We start from the raw sequence: 19,427 nt of genomic DNA on the forward strand, positions 1-19,427 counted from the left end.
CGGTAGATCCTGATCGACTGCTTGGTGACCACTGCCCTAGGACCATCCCTGACAGGTGTCTGTCCAACCTGCTCTTAAATATCTCCAGGGATGGAGCTTCCACAACCTCCCCAGGCAACTTATCCCAGTGTTTCACCACCCGGACTAGTGGGAAGTTTTTCCCAATGTCCAACCCAAACCTTCCCTGCTGCAATCCAAACCCAGCGCTTCCTGTCCCCCTGTCGGAGCGCAAGGAGAACAATTTTTCCCCCTCCTCCTCGTAACACCCTTGTAGGTATTTGAAAACGCTGTCACGTCCCCTCTCAGTCGTCTCCTTTCCAAACCAAACAAGCCCAGTTTGGCCAGTCTTCCCTCGTAGCTCATGGCTTCCAACTATACGTACAGTAGGATGGGGGCTAATTTGGCTACGACAAATCAGGAAAGGGATCTTGGAGTTATCGTGGACAGTTCTCTGAAAACTTCCACGCAGTGTGCAGCGGCGGTCAAAAAGGCAAATAGGATGCTAGGAATTATTAGGAAAGGGATAGAAAATAAGACACAGAATATCTTACTGCCCCTGTATAAAACTATGGTACGCCCACATCTGGAATACTGTGTACAGATGTGGCCACCTCACCTCAAAAAAGATATTTTGGCCTTGGAAAGGGTTCAGAAAAGGGCAACTAAAATGATGAGGGGTTTGGAACGGGTCCCATATGAGGAGAGGTTAAAGCGACTGGGACTTTTCAGTTTAGAAAAGAGGAGACTGAGGGGGGATATGATAGAGGTCTATAAAATCATGAGTGGTGTGGAGAGGGCGGATAAAGAAAAGTTATTTATGAGTTCCCTAAATAGAAGAACTAGAGGTCACCAAATTAAATTAATGGGGAGCAGGTTTAAAACTAATAAAAGAAAGTTCTTCTTCACACAGCGTGTAGTCAACCTGTGGAACTCCTTGCCAGAGGAGGCTGTGAAGGCTGGGACTATAATAGAGTTTAAAGAGAAGCTAGATAATTTCATGGAGGTTAGGTCCATAAAAGGCTATTAGCCAGGGGATAGAAATGGTGTCCCTGGCCTCTGTTTGTCAGAGGCTGGAGAGAGATGGCAGGAGACAAATCGCTTGACCATTGTCTTCAGTCCACCCTCTCTGGGGCACCTGGTGCTGGCCACTGTCGGCAGACAGGACACTGGGCTAGAAGGACCTTTGGTCTGACCTAGTACGGCCGTTCTTATGTTCTCATGTTCTCAGCCTTGAACCGTTCTTGTGGCTTTTCTCCGGGACCTTCTCCAGTTTCTCCACCTCCTTTCTTGAAACGCGGTGCCCAGAACTGGACACACTACCCCAGCTGAGGAGATAACAAGTGAAGGAAATAAGAGAATGTCAAACAATTGCACAGGGGTGACTTCAGTGGACCCAGGTTACGTTGACAGCTGGCGTCTGGGGCCAGATTGGGGAAGGCATTTCAGCACCTGAAGACGCAGCGAGATGTTCCTGGGGTCTAAAAAGTGCCGAGGCACCCGGCTCTGAACCGGACTGAACCTGACGAAGGAGGGAAGCCCGCAGCAGAGGCCACATCCCCAGACCAGTGTCCCCTCTACTCTTTCCCATCCATGTGCGGATTTTTTTCCATTCCGGTGCAGAATGATTTTTTTTAGGCGCACCAAGGCACGTGCAAATGCACACCACCATGAGAAACAAAACCTCGCTGCGGGCACTCTGCTAGTCTGCTGGGCAGCCCTGGAACCTCTCCGGAGAAGCCGCACAAGTGCCCAGCTCACAGGGAACACTGTCCCCCCACTTCCCCCCCACTCCCTAGGGATCTCCCCTGCCCAGCAGTATCCCAGTGTAAGCAGGGAGAAAACTATAGAAAGATTTGGGGTCCATTGGCTACAGAGGCCAAATCCCGCAGCCCAAGACCAGCGCCTGCACCCCAACCCACTGCCCTGACTGGTGAAAGGGAGGAAGGACGGGAGAGGGAAGATGGAGTGAGCAGGGGCGGGGCCTCGGAGAAGGGGCGGGAAGGAGGCGGGGCCAGGGTGTTTGGGTGTGAGGTCGATTCTGGATAGCACTGAAATTCAAAACGTGATCTCGTGCTTCCAAAGGTTGGAGACCCCTGGTCTAGACAGGACGGGGTCCTGCCGGGAGGGCCGGGGGCTGGACTCGAGGGCCCGCCCAGGCGTAGTGTGCTGGGATTGTGTCACTCTAAGCCGAGTGCCCGGCCATTTTGGCCACGTCACTTCTTATCGGAAACGGCTCCACGGAGCTGGAGCGTGAGTGCCGAGAAGGCCCTTGTCAATGGCAGGGCAGCCAGTTCGGAGGCGGGGTTATACAGATGGCATCTTTAGCCAGCACCAATCAGGTCGATCAAGGAAATGTCTTGACCTGTCACATGACTCTTTTCAGCCAATCGTGAGGCAGGTTGCCGTCTTCTATGTAACAGAAGGTGCTGAATGGGTGGAAGGCTCGTCCGGTGAGCGGAGTGAAGGGGTTGGAGAGACATCACGGGGCTTTGTGCCGGATCCACCGAGGTCATCAGAGGTTAACTCCCCGATCTCACGACTGCTGCCAGGCACCTCTCCCGAGCTTGGGATCTGGTCCGGATCCTGCGCCGTCCAGGAGAGCTCTGCCCTTTAACTTGACAGGAGCAGGACAGGTGGTTAGCAGGGGCACGTTCAGAGGTGCCTAAGGGATTTAGGAGCACGACTTCTATTGGCAGGCACTTGGGAAGCTGGATTCTCCATCTTGTGTCCTCTCCCCCGGCCGGAGACACCAACCAGCCCTCAGCCATGCGCCTCTTGAATCTTCTTTTTCCTCTTTTCTTGCTGCTGCTCCTGGCAGCTCCAGGTGAGACATGAGCCGTCCAATTAGTGCATGGACGTTAACGAGACACCCTCCCCCCAGCGAGCCCTGGCTGGCTCCCCGCTCAGTGCCCCCATCTCTCCAGGCCGCGCTAACAACCAGGGTAGGACCACAAGCGGAGGGAAGCGGTGGAGCGGCCCGCGGGGGAAGGCTGTGTCGACGGAACAGAAACGTCGGTTGTGTCAAAGCTCCGGGCGATTTCCTGCTTGGTTTTTTGCCTGCCGGTTGGCTGGGGAGTCCCCAGCTGTGTCCTTATGCAACCCGCTCACCTGCTGGGGGTGGGACGCTGTCCCATGGAGCGGCACTGTGACCACTGACAGAGAGAACGAGTCTGCTCTGCAGCCTGAGCTGAGCACCAGCTGGCTTTTCGCTCCCGCTGTAGAGGCTCCTGCATGAAGCTCCAGAGGTCGAAGGTTTGATCCCACCAGTCGGGGTGTTACACTTTGTTGGCTGCTGAATTCCAGCCTTCCCCAGTGGCTGACTTTAAGAGCTACCAGGCCCTCTGGTGTTTCCAGCTCTCTGGCTTCCCACAGGCTGGGCTGGCATGGAGTTCCCAGCATGTGCCCAGGCAGGGAGTTTGAGCTTTCAGGCTCCATAACTGCCTTGCTGGATTCCCTGACACCCTGGTCAGCCAGTTCCCCAGTGCTATGACCTTTAATATGTCGTGTGTCCTGAAGGAACTAGCTAATTGCAGCTACTCTGCCAATAGCTCACGCTCTGCATTGTTCTTCATTGTTCTTCAATAAGCAACGTGCTACATGTAATTTAATCTGCATTAGTGTGGAGACAGGCTCCTAGACTCCCAGGGTGGCAGAGACCTCAGGAGCCACCAAGTCCAGCCCCCTGCCCAAAGCAGGACCAGCCCAACTCCATCATCCCAGCCAGGGCTTGGTCCAGCCGGGACTTCAACACCTCTAGGGATGGAGATTCCACCCCCTCCCTAGGGAACCCAGCCCAGGGCTTCCCCACCTGCCTAGGGAAATGGTTTGTCCTAATCTCCAACCTCGACCTCCCCCTCTGCAACGTGAGCCCATCGCTCCTTATTCTGCCACCTGCCCCCACTGAGAACAGCCTCTCTCCATCCTCTTTGGACCCCCCTGCAGGGAGTTGCAGGCTGCTCTCAAATCCCCCCTCACTCTGCTCCTCTGCAGACTAAACAAGCCCAAACCCCTCAGCCTCCCCTCCTAGGTCATGTGCTCCAACCCTGTGAAGCCACGGGACTGGACCCAATGATGTCTCGAGGTCCCTTCCAGTTCTAGTGTGCAATGATTCTGTGAGCCCTGCATTTAATACTAGCATAACTGGGGTGGGGTCCCAAATCAAGTTGATTACAAGGAGCAGGAGCAGAACATCTCTCTGGGCAGCACTGAGGCCTGGGGGGCCTAGCCCCGCCCCGTGTGCTGTTGCCTGGGGGGCCTGGCCCCGCCCCGTGTGCTGTTGCCTGGGGGGCCTGGCCCCGCGTGCTGTTGCCTCCTCCTCCCTCCCCCGGCCATGCCTGTACAAATGTGTGTGGAGATCAGGCCTCAGACCTCTTGCAGGTCATTCTTCCTCTCAGCACTTCTGCCTCTTGGGAGGAGCATCGCTGCCTGGTTGAACCATTTTCCCCCATTTCCCATCTCCATAATTACACTGAAGTCTTCATGGGGAATCACTGGCTTCTGTTTGCAGTAACATAACACAACAGCCCCCAGTTGTCTACAGGCAGACTCGAACCGAGGGCCTCTGGAGCTTAGTGCCCCAGCATCTCCTGCATGAGCTAGAGTGCCAGCTCCACTGTAGGGGAAGCGCATTGTTCTCGCTGCAAGTGGTCTTAGCGCCACTCAGTGCCGCACGGCCAACGGGCGTGTGGCTTACGCTAACATTCCTAGGGGCGATAGTCTCTTCCGGACGGCTGTTGTGCCATCACCTTGCCCTGGGGAATAAACCCAACCCCCTTCTCTCCGCAGGAGATGGGACCCTGTTAAGTGTGATCGACTCACTGGCTTGCATACGGAAGCATGGCAGATGCAGGCAAGCTTTCTGCTTCCTGAACGAGAGGCGGATTGGGATGTGCATCTTCCAACAACGGTTCTGCTGCAGGAGAAATATGACAAGATGACTGTCCTGAGAGCGAGGAAACAGAGTGATGAGGGCGAGGACAGCGTAACAGAAGGGCTGGAGGCACGAAGGAGAATAATTGCTGTTCTCTGCTAGATACAATCTCTAGCTGCTTCCTCTCGCTTTAATTGCAAGCAAAACTCATTGCTGGGATGGCGTGGTATGGTTTTCTCTGGTACTATTGCAGTTGTCTTATAGATGGTCCCAAATTCTGGCTCCCCATGAAGTTCGGGAGTCTTTGGCCCCAAATCTGGATCTAGATCTGTAGCTTGCAAATGGCCCCGGATGCACAACGGGCTGCTTAAAATCCCTTAAAACAGAAACACAGATCTGGACTTTTTGAGTTTCCTCTGTCTCTGGTCGTACTGTGCTTGGACTTTGAAGTAGGGAGTCGACCAAGGCCATGTCTTCACTCCACGGAAGATCGCCGCTGTGATTGATCCTCCAGAGTTTGATTTAGCGAGTCTAGCTAAGACTTGCTAAATCAAACTCAGAGGGCACCCCCATTTGGCACTCCTGCTCTTGCCAGGAGTAAGGGAAGCTGCCAAGCTTGGCTTAAGTTAAACTAACTCCAGCTACGTATTTTACTTCTCTGACCCCCTTTCCACAGTATCTGAGCACCTCCCATGTTAATATATTTATCCGAAAATGAGATCTCCATGAAGCAGGGCATGCTGATACTGCCCTGGCACAACGGGGGGACTGAGCTATGGAGGTATGTCTGCACTGCAAATTCCTCTCTCCACCCTAGGGTGGCAAACCTCAGAACCCAGGCCAACTGACTCGGGCCCATGGTACTCACTCTGCAGGCTAAAAGGAGCAGTGTAAACACGCCCACTGTAGCTCAGACTCTGAAAACCCAACAAGGGGGGGACGCGGGATGGTCTCAGAGTCAGGTTTTTGGTGGAAAACACCTCTCTCAAAATGGGAATTTCCGTGAGAAATATCAGAGGGGTAGCCATATTAGTCTGAATCTGCAAAAACGAGGAGTCCTGTGGCACCTTATAGACTAACAGATTTATTGGAGCATAAGCTTTCGTGGGCAAAGACCCACTTCGTCAGATGCATGGAGTGGAAATTCCAGAGGCAGGTATAAATATGCAGGCATAAGAAATGCCTGTATATTTACAAAAGGTTATGCGCCAATGAATCTGTTAGTCTGTAAGGTGCCACAGGACTTCTCCTTGTTTTTCCATGAGAAATGTTCATTATTGGAAAAAAGACGAAAACAAAAAACAAAAAAGCCCCCCCACAAGTGTTCCTTGAAAAAAACAAGAAAGGGTGTGTTTGGGGCTGAAATGTTTCACTTTTCAATTGTTTCTTGCTCTTTTGGCACCCATATACATTGTTTGGCTTGTGCCACCCTAAGCAATCCAAGGATGACTTTATATTTTCTTCCACGACATCGATAAAATGTTAAATCGAGTAGTACTGATGGCTGAGGGGCCTTGCTGGTGTTCCAGAGAGTGGAACCTTAGCTCACCTTCATGGGTCCAGTGAGCGGCCCAGCCAGGCCTGTGACAGTCATGTGCTGAATGAGTGGTTACAAATTGCATCTGTAAAAGGATATATGCAGGTGAGAATCAGCAAACCAAGTTTATCCTTAGCAATAGACAATAGCGTTGGCCATAAACAATAGCGTTGGCCACAGAAAATATTCATGGCCATAGACAATAGCGTTGGCTATAGACAATAGCATTGGCCATAGACAATAGCATTGGCCACAGATTATATCCTTGGCCATAGTCAATAGCGTTGGCCATAGACAATATCCTTGGCCACAGTCAATAGCGTTGGCCATAGACAATATCCTTGGCCACAGTCAATAGCGTTAGCCATAGACAATATCCTTGGTCACAGTCAATAGCGTTAGCCATAGACAATATCCTTGGTCACAGTCAATTGCGTTAGCCATAGACAATATCCTTGGCCACAGTCAATAGTGTTAGCCATAGACAATATCCTTGGTCACAGTCAATAGCGTTGGCCATAGACAATATCCTTGGCCACGGTCAATAGCGTTGGCCATAGACAATATCCTTGGCCACGGTCAATAGCGTTGGCCATAGACAATATCCTTGGCCACAGACAATAGCCTTGGCCATAGACAATAGCATTGGCCATAGACAATAGCATTGGCTAACCTCACTCCAGAATTCCGGATTGTTGCCCTCTGGGGAAGAACACAATGGGAAAAATTCCAGACTTCTCACATGACTGATTTCAGCCAGTGGTGAAAGGAGATTTTCTTCTTGCTCCTGACAACAGCCCCTGAATGAGTTGGGTGTATCTGTTGTGAGCAGCAACAGGTTCCGAGCGACGGCAAAAAGGCACTAGCCAGGTAAATGACATTCCAGTCATTTCTTAGGCCCTCCTATGCCATTTTGGGGCTCAACCAAGGCCCAGAAAGGGTGGTGTCACTGCCTACCCAGCAGCTTCCGTGTCCTAAAAGCTAACCCAGACACCAACAGCTCTCAGACAACCAGAAGATCTCAGCCTGACTTTCACTGCCCAGTTACCGCCTGCAGAGGGACCCCCCCCACACACACACGACTCCCAGTCCTGATTTTCCCCCCAGACTAGCTCCCTGCCACACCCAGCCCTCTCACTCTCAGGGCAGTTGGCTGCTTCTTTCAAGAGACTGGCGTTACCAGTCATTGTAGTTCAAGCACAGCACCGGGCTGGTTGAGATAAGAGCAAACCAGGCCACTCAATCAAACAGGTTTTAGTGAGTTGAAAGACAAGGGATTCGAATGGAATGGGCTACAACCACACACAAGAAAAGACCTGTTCATTTAAGACCTAAATTAACAAGCGCCGGTCTTTGTTCAAGGGAGTTTGTTCACTCGTCAACCCTTGCCAGCCATGGAAAATGTAAAGCGTCTACCAAACAGAGTACCTTTTCCCCGCTGCCTCTGGACGCCAAGCTCTGGTCTACACTAGAATGTTATTTCGAAATAACTCCCCCTTAGATCAAATTATAAGCAGAGTGTCCACACTCCCAGACCCGTTATTTCAAAATAACAAGACGCTTATTTTGAAATCTGCGCTCCTGCTTTCCTCGGGGAATAACGCGTATTTCGAAATAGCGGAAGTGTGGACGCTCCAGTGCCGCTCTTTCAAAATAGCTGCTTCCCAGAGTCATTCACACTAATTTCACCCCAGTGCTTCCTGGGTCTCTAAGTCGAGGTGGCACGTCTGCATTCACGGAGCCCGCCTTGGACTCATTTCGAGGGTTCCCTGTAACGAGGAGGGGCTATTTTGATTTTGGAAAATTGGGGGTTATTAAATTGAATTTAGCTACTCGCAATCATTTCCTAGTGTAGACGTGCCCCAGGCTGCCCGGCAGAGACTCCAAGCCGTCTGCCCCTTTGCGCATTTCCACCAGGCAAATGTTTTCTTTCTGCAACCACGGCTACAAATGACACGCCCACTGAATTTGGCCACGCTGCTTCGAGGTGTTGGCCCCGTTTCCTGTATCTGGAGAAACGCTGTTTATCGACTCCCCCGACACGCCCGGCTTAAAGGCATGTTCCTCAGATGGCTCATCTGAATAACCCTCCGTGGTTGTACAAACATCTGGCCAGAATAGTCATGGGCAATGAGCTATTAGCTCGCCTATGACGTATTATACAACCCCTTAGAGAGGCATTGTTTTCGGGCACCGGGGTGCTCTCAGGATCACATCTGCTCTCCCTTAATATCCCTCAGCCTCCACCTCTGTGCCTTCCAGTTACTCTATGATCTCAGCTGGTCTTCACGCATGAGGTTCTTTTCCGGTCTTTTCGCTGCTCTTCTGTGGATCACCCTGGCTACTCCAGGTAAGGTGCAAATGTAACAATGCATACAGATAGGCTATGGGCAGGAATGCAACCAGGGAACGGATGGATCTGATAGGAGGGGATTATTCTACGAGTTTGGGAACCGTCAAGATGCGTTATGAGTGCTAAGTGACAGAGCCACTAGAGGGCAGCAAAGAGCCAAACGGGGGGTCGTGTTGGTTAGGCAACCGTTACAGCCACACAACCGTGTCAATCCATGTGGGCTTCTGTAAATATTCGGGTTTGCTCTGCCGACCTCGCTGTGCTTTGTGTACAGGCAAAGGCATGACTCATGACGCTGTCCGCTGCCGGAGCAAAGACGGGGTGTGCCGTTTTGACCGATGCTATTACAATGAGATCGAGATTGCCACCTGCTATCACCAGACAATGAAATGCTGCCGAGAGAGGGACTAGAAGGTCTTGAGGGTTCGCACCACTGGGACACAGACCTGAGACCTCTGACGGGCGATGCTGCAAGAGACCCAACACAGAAGGGTGCTAAATCACACCTCTGTAATAAATCACATCACATGCGTTGCTCCAAGGGCGTGTTCCTCTCCCCTTCCTTTCACTATGAAGACCCCGGTGAAAGGCGGAAATGCAAATCAGTTTCAGGAGCCGTTTCCTGATCACACCTTAGCCCAGCTGGAAGCCTTATCTGCTCACATGGCCCCTTAACCCAGTGTCTGATGGCCACCGAATTTTATACATATTGATCCCCACTTCATCCCAGGAGGCAGGGCAGTGTGATCACTCCCATTGCACAGAGGGGAAACTGAGGCACAGGGAGACTGGCCTTCCCTGCAGTAGCTCTTGTTGCTGTTGCCACAAACCTCCTAACCCATCAAAGACTTCACTGAGCAAGACAGGGTACCCGCCAGCCAGTGACGTGGTACTTTTGTAACAGACACATCTATCCATGGGGCAGGTGAAATCAGACCAGAGCTGAGTTGACAGAGTTTCTTCAGTGAATTAGATGGGAAATATCTAGGAAGGAGCCCTGCAGAAAGGGATCTAGGGGTCATAGTGGACCACAAACTACATAAGAGTCAACAGTGTGACGCTGTTGCAAAAAATGCCAACCTGATTCTGGGATGCATCAACAGGCGTGTTGTGAGAGGGAGACACAAGGGCTGTGTCTAGATTGGCCAGTTTTTCCGGAAAATCGGCCGCTTTTCCAGAAAAACTTGCCAGCTGTCTACACTGGCCTCTTGAATTTCTGCAAAAGCACTGACTTCCTACTGTAAGAAATCAGTGCTTTTTGCGGAAATACTATGCTGCTCCCATTCGGCCAAAAGTCCCTTTTGCGCAAAACTTTTGCACAAAAGGGCCAGTGTAGACAGCTCAGATTTGTTTTCCGCAAAAAGCCCTGATCATGAAAATGGCGATCGGGGCTTTTTTGTGGAAAAGCGCGTCTAGATTGGCATGCATGCTTTTCCGCAAAAAATGCTTTTGCGGAAAAGTGTCCGTGCCAATCTAGACGCTCTGTTCTGAAAATGCTTTTAACAGAAAACTTTTCCGTTAAAAGCATTTGTGGAAAATCATGCCAGTCTAGACGTAGCCAAGGAGTCATTCTTCTGCTCTACTCTGCGCTGATTAGGCCTCAGTTGGAGTCTTGTGTCCAGTTCTGGGCACCGCATTTCAGAAAAATGTGGAGAAATTGGAGAAGGTCCAGAGAAGAGCAACACGAATGATGAAAGTTCTAGAGAACATAAAATCCTAGGGCTGGAAGAGACCTCAGGAGGTCATCGAGTCCAACCCCCTGCCCAAAGCAGGACCAACATGAGTTGAGGAAAGACTGCAAGAATTGGGTTTGTTTGGTTTGGAAAAGAGAAGACTGAGAGGGGACATGATAGCAGATTTCAGGTATCTAAAAGGATGTTACAAGGAGGAGAGAGTAAAATTGTTCTCTTTGGCCTCTGAGGACAGGACAGGACAAGAAGCAATGGACTTAATATGCAGCAAGAGAAGTTTAGGTTGTATATTAGGAAAAACTTTCTACCTGTCAGAGTGGTCAAACACTGGAATAAGTTGCCTGGGGAGGTTGTGGAATCTCCATCTCTGGAGATATTTAAGAGCAGGTTGGACAGACACCTGTCAGGGATGATCTAGACGGTGCTTGGTCCTGCTGTGAGGGCAGGGGACTGGACTTGATAACTGCCTGAGGCCCCTTCCAGTCCTAGTGTTCTATGGTTCTATGATTCATAACAAGAAAAGCTTCGTGCTCACAGGCCAGGCCTGCCCCGGGAATGTTTGCTGCTAAAATAATATCTGTTACGAATGGGACTTCTTTGCCTTTGAACACCAGGGAAGAGCCCTAAAGACACTGAAGCAAAGAAACCCTTTAGTCAGTATCGCTGATTTTGCTCAGGAAAGCAGCCGAAGCCATGCTGGTACAAACTGGATCTTTACTGGGGTGGCCGGCAAATCTTTCCTAGCGCCGACAAGGCCTCGGAGCTGAGTCCGGTTGGCTTCCCGGGGCAGTCTCTTGCGAAGGGTTGTTTCTTTCCCACCACAGCAATAAACAAAATATTCAGTGTTTCTGACCCAGGCCTCCTCTACATTTCAAAGGGCAGTTGGCATAGCTCCAGACATACCCCCGAACGGAGAGCATCGCGCTGCCGGCCAGCCGCCCGGTGTCCAATGCCTGCGTTGATCTAATGACCGCCGGTAGATGTTCTGCCCGCAATGGAAAAGCCCTGCTATTGCTGCAGGCTGTCTGCTCACGCTGGCCAAACTCCGGCTCCCTTGCTCCGGCACCTGAGTCCCTTCCATGTACACATGGTCTCAGAGCGAGTTTTGCTTCTGTCTTCCTCAAGGCCAGTTCACAGCACACAGAGGCCGGTGCTCTCGAGCTGTTAGCCCGCCCAACCTTTCCCCTCCCAGACAAGCAGAGCCAGCAGAGTTCATACCCCCCGGGGTATGAACTTAGATGGCATAAACAGGCCCAAAGAGTCAAAGGGGCTAACACAAGCCAGTCGCTGCCCAGCCTAGGACAGGTTCATACTAGGGGGCTACATCTGGACTGGCATGATTTTCCGGAAATGCTTTTAACGGAAAAGTTTTCCATTAAAAGCATTTGCGGAAAAAAGCGTCTAGATTGGCATGAATGCTTTTCCGCAAAAGCACTTTTTGTGGAAAAGCATCCGTGCCGATCTAGATGCACTTTTCCGCAAAAAAGCCCCGATCGCCAGTTTCCCGATCAGGGCTTTTTTGCGCAAAAAAAATCTGAGCTGTCTACACTGGCCCTTTTGCGCAAAAGCTTTGCGCAAAAGGACTTTTGCCCGAACGGGAGCAGCATAGTATTTCCGCAAGAAGCACTGATTTCAGACAAAATGCAGGACTATGTAGCACTTTAAAGACTAACAAGATGGTTTATTAGATGATGAGCTTTCGTGGGCCAGACCCACTTCCTCAGATCAAATAGTGGAAGAAAATAGTCACAACCATATATACCAAAGGATACAATTAAAAAAATGAACAAATATGAAGAGGACAAATCACATTGCAGAACAGGAGGGGGATGCGGGGGGGGGGGGGGGGAGGAAGGAAGGTCTGTGAATTGATGATATTAGAGGTAGGGAGAGTGGGATGTTTGTGCTCTGGGATACAGTGAGGAAGAACTCAGAGGAGCCAAGAACCTCTTCAGGTTTGTGCTTGGGAAAGTGTTCAGGAATCAACATAAAGGAGTTTCAGCTGATACCATTATTGGACCTAACCAAGTGAGTTATAAGATCAAGAACACATATTCCTGCGCATCCAGAAATATAATCTATGCTATCATGTGCCGAAAGTGTCCGTCTGCTATGTACATTGGACAAACATCTCAGACACTTCACCAAAGAATTAATGCCCACAAAACAGATATCAGACAAGATCACAAAGAAAAAACAGTTTCTTGCCATTTTAACCAGAAAGGACACTCTCTCAATGACTTAACCACCTGCATTCTGCTACAAAGACCTTTTACATCTGCCCTTGAAAGGGAATCCTCTGAACTGTCATTCATGTTAAAATTCGACACTTTCCAACAAGGACTTAACAAACATTTGAACTATCTCACCCATTACCAAGACAGTTTCCCCAATTATCACCTGTAATACCATTAACTCACAAACATCCCACTCTCCCTACCTCTAATATCATCAATTCACAGACACTTACCTTCCTTCCTCCCCCCCCCCCTGCATCTCCCTCCTGTTCTGCAATGTGATTTGTCCTTTTCATATTTGTTCATTTTTTTTTTTAATTGTATCCTTTGGTATATATGGCTGTGACTACTTGCTTCCACTATTTGATCTGAGGAAGTGGGTCTGGCCCACGAAAGCTCATCATCTAATAAACCATCTTGTTAGTCTTTAAAGTGCTACATTGTCCTGTATTTTGTTTCAGCTACCCTAGACTAACACGGCTACATTTCTATCACTGATTTCAGACAGTAGGAAGTCAGTGCTTTTGTGGAAATTCAAGCGGCCAGTGTAGACAGCTGGCAAGTTTTTCCCGAAAAGCAGCTGCTGTTGCGGAAAAACTTGCCAGTCGAGACGCAGCCAGGGTGTAATAGTGGAGTCGATTAACCGATAAGCAAAAGCTACTAAGTTAATGCTATAGACAACATGCATCTCCCCTCTCCCCTCCCCCCTCCCATCCAGTACATTTTTTAGCAGGCTGGCCAGCAACCCGGTTCAGTTCTGGCTCATGCTGGGTCCTGGACCTACCCCCGCTGTAGCTCTGCATTTAAAGTGTATTAGGAGCCAGGCAGGCAGCCTGGCTCAGTTCCAGTTTGCACCAAGTCTGGAAGCTCAGGACCCCCGCTCCCAGACAGGGGCTGCTGGTATCCTGCACTGCTGCCTCTTTTTCAGAGGCCACAGCACAGGGCAAAAAGCAGCTGGTCCGCAAGAGGAGCTGGTTTTTAAACGGGCTCCCCTCGCAGTTGCCAGCCCTGCCCCCAGAGACTATCGAACAGTCGACTAACCAATAAGAATTCATGAGATGACTCGACTTTTCAATTAACCGAGATGTAATGTCCCTAGTTTATACCTTGGCAATGCAGAGACTGAAAAGGACGCTGAGCTGTGTTATGCTTCTCGGCCACTAGGTGTCGCTGCGTATAACATTCCTCTATTTAAAGGCATCTCAGGTGCAGACTCACAGAATCCCAGGGCTGGCAGAGACCTCAGGAGGCATCGAGTCCAGCCCCCTGCCCAAAGCAGGACCAGCCCAACTCCATCAGCCCAGCCAGGGCTTGGTCCAGCCGGGACTGAAACATCCCTAGGGATGGATATTCCACCCCCTCCCTAGGGAACCCAGCCCAGGGCTTCCCCATCTTTCTAGGGAAATAGTTTTTCCTAATATCCAACCTAGACCTCCCCCGCTGCAACTTGAGCCCATTGCTCCTTGTTCTGCCCCCACTGAAACCAGCCTCTCTCCAGCCTCTTTGAACCCCCCTGCAGGGAGTTGCAGGCTGCTCTCAAATCCCCCCTCACTCTTCTCTTCTGCAGACTAAACAACCCCAAATCCCTCACCTGCTCCTCGTAGGCCATGTGCTCCAGCCCCCGAATCATTTTGGTCACCCTCCACTGGACCCTCTCCAATGCGTCCACATCCTGTGTGTAGTGGGAGGCCCAGTACTGGACACAATACTCCAGATGTGGCCTCATCTGTACTGAATAAAGGGGAACAATCACATCTCTGGATCTGCTGGCCATGCTCCTCCCAATGCACCCCAATATTCCATTCGTCTTCTTGGCTACAAGGGCGCCCTGTTGACTAGATGAGATCCAGCTTCTCATCCACTGTAAGCCCCATGACGCGGTGTCCGGTGTGAGCTAAGCATCGAAATGAGGAAACCAGCAGCAAAGGCTGCAGACAGAGGGGCAGGGCCAGAGTCACTCTGCTAGGGGCCCGGGACTATTAGATTTTGTGGGAGCCCCAGGCTCTGAAGTGGGGCCAAAAAAGGAGGGGTTCAGAGTGCACCTCTGGTAGCTTGCGACTCTGAGGAGCGTTCGTGAGCACCCCCAGAGTGAATGCCCGGGTGTGACGGGACGGATCAGCCCCGTACCCTGAGAGCTGAGCCTAATCAGGCCCGCCAGGCTGAAGAAGCCCCGCCCTACAGCCCTGCTGGGCATGCTCAGACTGCAGCCCAGGTATAAAAGCCTGGAGGGAGGGTCAGTCTGAGCTGGCAGGCGGAGGAGAAGGACCTCAGGGCAGTGGAGGCTCCGACGCCAGGCGGGCAGTAACCCCCACAGATCACCAAGGAAGTGCAGCCCCCGAGGAGTCAGAAGGCCTGTTGGAGCAGGCAGGAAGTGGCCCGGGGAGGGTGCAGGAGTACTGGCTGGCACCGGGGAATTTCAAGTGCGGAGCCGCGGCGCCCCGTCACAATCCCCCTCCTCCTCCAGCAGCCGCCAGCCGACCCTTTGGCGGATGGCTCACTGGGAAATTCCTGGGATCCCGCCGGGCCAGTCTGCCCGTGGGCACTGGTGTGGCGCCTATTGAAGTGTGGGGCCCGGGGCAGCCGCCCTGCTCGGCCTGCCCTATATCCGCCACTGATTAGAGCTAATTAACAGCACAGCACACTGATTGCAAGGACTGGTGGCCATCAACAAACTTTATAGGGCCGAGGAAAACTTGGCCACAGCCATGAAAAGTGGACAGCCGGCTCACTCAAATCATTCTGGCTGATGGATGTTTCTGGATAAGAGCTCTGGACGAGAGAGGTTCAACCTGTGTTTCGAAATAACGGGCTTGGTCGTGTGGACGTGCCACTTATCGTTTCGAAATAACCCCCCTTAATTTGAAATGATAATTCCCTAGTGTAGATCAGCGCTCCATGAGACATCACTAAATCCTGGTACGAACTTGTTAAAGCACCACTATTTTTTCTAGAAAGGTAATATTCTAAAAGAGCCTGGCAGTTAGAAGTGCTGGTAATTAAGCAAACGCAATGAATCATTGGAACAATTTCCTGAGGGTTGTAATGGATTCTCCATCACTGGCAATTTTTAACTCAAGGCTGGAGTTTTGAAAGGTTGGATTCTAGTTCTAGATCTCCTGAGGTCTCTTCCAACCCTGCGATTCTCTGATTCTATGCCAGAATCTGGGTTCCACAGGGAGGCTACGTCTACACAGCAGCACTATTTCAGGATACCAGAAGTATATAAGTGCATAAGAAGGGGATAGAAATGGTGTCCCTGGCCTCTGTTTGTCAGAGGCTGGAGAGAGATGGCAGGAGACAAATCGCTTGATCGTGGTCTTTGGTCCACCCTCTCTGGGGCACCTGGTGCTGGCCACTGTCGGCAGACAGGATACTGGGCTAGATGGACCTTTGGGCTGGGCTAGAACAGCCGTTCTTATGTTCTTATGAAAGACCTATTCCGCATCTTTTGAGCAAGCCCATTTTTTTCGAAATAGAGCAGGTTTGGTATTCCGACACCCCTGTAAAGTTCGTTCCAGTACGGGATGTTTTGGAATAGTGCTCTATTCTGAAATTAACTCGAGATAAGCTACGCAATTTGCATAGCTCAAATTGCATCGTTTATTTCAAGCTCCGGGTGCAGTGAAGATGCACCCAGAGCGAGAATCGACGAGCACAATGGAGCCTTCCTGGCCTCAAAAATTATAACTATATAAGTCCAGGTGGAATATAGTTATCCCATCCAAGAAGCCGAAATACACATGTGCCGCCGAAAGGCCAATGGTGATGAAGTAGCACAGAACTCCCTTGCAGCCAATCAGCAGGGAGTCATTTACATATGCAATCTGATTGGCCAATGCTGCTCCGGAATGTAGCAGGAGGTAGTTTAGACAAACAATAAGAGAAACAAATCTAGACTTGCCCTCTGCCTCTTTTCAGCCAATCACAAGGCAGGATTGTGTTTGTCTCTGTGACAAGCAGGTTCCGAGCCGGTGGCTGGCAGAGGCGCCGTGGGCACTGCCGTGGGCACACCGCAGAGTGGGAGCCAGGCTGTGCTGGAGGCACCAGGTGACCCGAGGGCGCTAAGGCTGTGAGCGTTGCTGGAAAACGCTGGCTGCATTCAAGGGCCCTTGGCCTTAACCTAAGCCAGGCTCAGCATCTCCCTTGCTTCCCCTCCCTGCAGGTGTCTGGGGGTGGCCGCTGCCCCCGTAACCTGCCACGGCAGCTGGGCGTGGATCTGCTGTGGCCACCGGAGCCACTGGTGTGAAGCAAGTTGGGAGGGTGCTGAGCTGTGAGGACCAGGTGACGCCAGCTCAAGTCATCGCCTTCATCTGTGTGTGTGTCCCGCGCTGGTGGGGGGGGGAAGCACCCTCGGAGGGGCTCAGGGCTCCTGATCCCAGAGCTCACGGCCCCCCTGGGGACGGAGCAGGGGGAGGCGGCAGGGAGCAGGGGGGGCTGTAGGCAGGAGGACGGGGACCCTACAAGACGCCCGTAGGGGGCTCAGTTTGGGGACGCGAACGGCCGGGTGGGATGTGGGTTGGCGATGGGGGAGGTGCCGGCCTTTGCATGTAAACGGGAAACGGGCAGGTGTCAGACGATGACGAGGGTTGGCCATTGCTGGGGGGAATCAAGGCGGAGATGAGAGATCGTTACAATTAGTGTTACCATGGCGCCTGGGAGCCCACGTCATGGGCCGGCCTCTGTCATGGCTCCGGGTCCATTCACATCCTGCGCGTCCCTGGGCAGCCGGCGCCAATTGGGAGATCCGTCTGCATCTTGCCAAGCACCTCCGCTCCGGTTCCTGTCCGCCCGCCTGTCTCTGGGTCTCTCTGTCTGTCTGTTTGTACGGCACCGGGGAGGTTGTGTGGGGGCCAGTTTTGTCTTTATGTCTCTTCTCTCCAGCGTCCCAGCTGACTGCAAACCATGAGGCTTCTCCCCCTGCTGCTTGTGCTGCTCTTAGGGATCTGCCTGGCCCCTGCAGGTGAGATGTCCGTACTGGAGCCGGGTTGTATCGGACCCTAAATATTTCCACTGGGGGGTGACGGGGGAGGAAGAGGGTCAGCGGTGCAGCAGATCTGGCCCCGAGTTTCACGTTGCATAGCAGGTTCCAATGGAGAATTCCAGAGGATCTGTGAAAACCGAGGCCGTGAAATCCTGGCCCCATTAAAGTCAAATAACAAAATTTCATTTGACTTTAATGGAGCCAGGATTCACCCTCAGTGCTAGCTTGGGGCCGAGTGACCATCCCTCCGGATGGCAAGGTTCGAACCCAGAGCCACAATTCCTGCCCAAAAGTAATGGAGAGGGAGGCAGGGTGGGATTCCCTTGAGAATCTCCAACCTAATCTCAAACCCAGCCCCAGAGACAGGTCTATTCAAGTGCACAGTCATAAGAACATAAGAGCATCCAGACTGGGTCAGACAAAGGTCCATCCAGCCCAGTGTCCTGTCTGCCGACAGTGGCCAATGCCAGGCACCCCAAAGGGAGTGAACTGAACAGATAATGATCAAGTGATCTCTCTCCTGCCATCCATCTCCACCCTCTGACAAACAGAGGCTGGGAACACCATTCCTACCCATCCTGGCTAATAGCCATTGATGGACTTAACCTCCATGAATTTATCTAGTTCTCTTTTGAACACTGTTATAGTCCTAGCCTTCACAGCCTCCTCCGGCGAGGAGTTCCACAGGTTGACTGTGCGCTGTGTGATGAAGAAACTCATCTGGAGAGGAGTCGATCAGCCCAATCCAATGCCCCCTGAACTCTTCCCATTGACTGGAATAGGATCTTTGGTTTCCCAAAATTTAGGGAAAATATTTGGGCACCTGAGTAGTCCTGTTAAATTCAGGGCCCTGGGTCTCCTAATGCCTACGACAGAGCCCGACGGACGGGGTGAACCTTGCCTCTTGTTTCAGTCTCCTCTGGTGTGTACCTGGGATCTGAACGGTCCGCGTGTGGCTGGTTTTCTGACATGTGGTCATCTCCAGAGCCGCTTGGAGTCAATGGGGAAGAGTTCAGGGGACGCTGGCTCGACTCCGCTCCCCAGGAGTTTCTCGAGCACACGGACATCACGGTTGAGCTCGTCCTGCCTTTGCACCCGCAAACCCAAACTCTGCTCCTTGCACAGCACGTGGCCAGCGCAGGTCTCGGGAGCTCAGCCAATGCCTGGAGAGAGGCGGGACGTGCCGCTATAACGACTGTGATGATGGTGAGACGGAGATTGGCACCTGCTACCACCATATCATGATATGCTGCCGGGATTAGGAGGCGGTGCTTCCACAGAGACCTCCCCTTCCGGGATGTGCCCCTGCCACCAAAAGTTCTGCTCCTCGTCCTCTGTAATTAAAAATCAGCTGTTGTTAAATGACGTGTCCTTCATCATCAGAATTGAAAAGGTGCATGTATCTGGGGAGCACCCGGCTGGACCTGTGAGAACCGTGGTCTGGCTCATAGAATCGTAGAATCCCAGAACCCCAGGGCGGGCAGAGACCTCAGGAGCCATCGAGTCCAGCCCCCTGCCCAAGGCAGGACCAGCCCAACTCAGTCATCCCAGCCAGGGCTTGGTCCAGCTGGGACTGAAACACCTCTAGGGATGGAGATTCCACCCCTCCCTAGGGAACCCAGCCCAGCGCTTCCCCACCCGCCTAGGGAAATGGTTTGTCCTAATCTCCAACCTAGACCTCCCCCACTGCAACGTGAGCCCATCGCTCCTTGTTCTGCCACCTGCCCCCACTGAGACCAGCCTCTCTCCAGCCTCTTT

The 19,427-nt window shown here is 51.9% G+C and overlaps 1 long non-coding RNA gene across 3 annotated transcripts; it reads left to right on the forward strand.

Moving 5' to 3' along the window:
• The first annotated feature begins 7,135 nt into the window (after window positions 1–7,135).
• Window positions 7,136–19,031, forward strand: LOC112545503 (uncharacterized). Of its 3 annotated transcripts, none has more exons than XR_012902426.1 (5): window positions 7,136–7,277; window positions 8,648–8,757; window positions 16,851–16,969; window positions 17,570–17,648; window positions 18,795–19,031. It is a non-coding gene; the product is annotated as an uncharacterized LOC112545503 (long non-coding RNA). The 3 variants fall into 3 exon arrangements; XR_012902427.1 differs by having other exon boundaries at window positions 7,139–7,277; window positions 8,670–8,757; XR_012902425.1 differs by lacking the exons at window positions 7,136–7,277; window positions 8,648–8,757 and adding an exon at window positions 16,592–16,735.
• Window positions 19,032–19,427: the final 396 nt, after the last annotated feature.

The sequence above is a fragment of the Pelodiscus sinensis genome, chromosome 3 (assembly GCF_049634645.1).
Source record: "Pelodiscus sinensis isolate JC-2024 chromosome 3, ASM4963464v1, whole genome shotgun sequence".
Taxonomy (NCBI): domain Eukaryota; kingdom Metazoa; phylum Chordata; order Testudines; family Trionychidae; genus Pelodiscus; species Pelodiscus sinensis.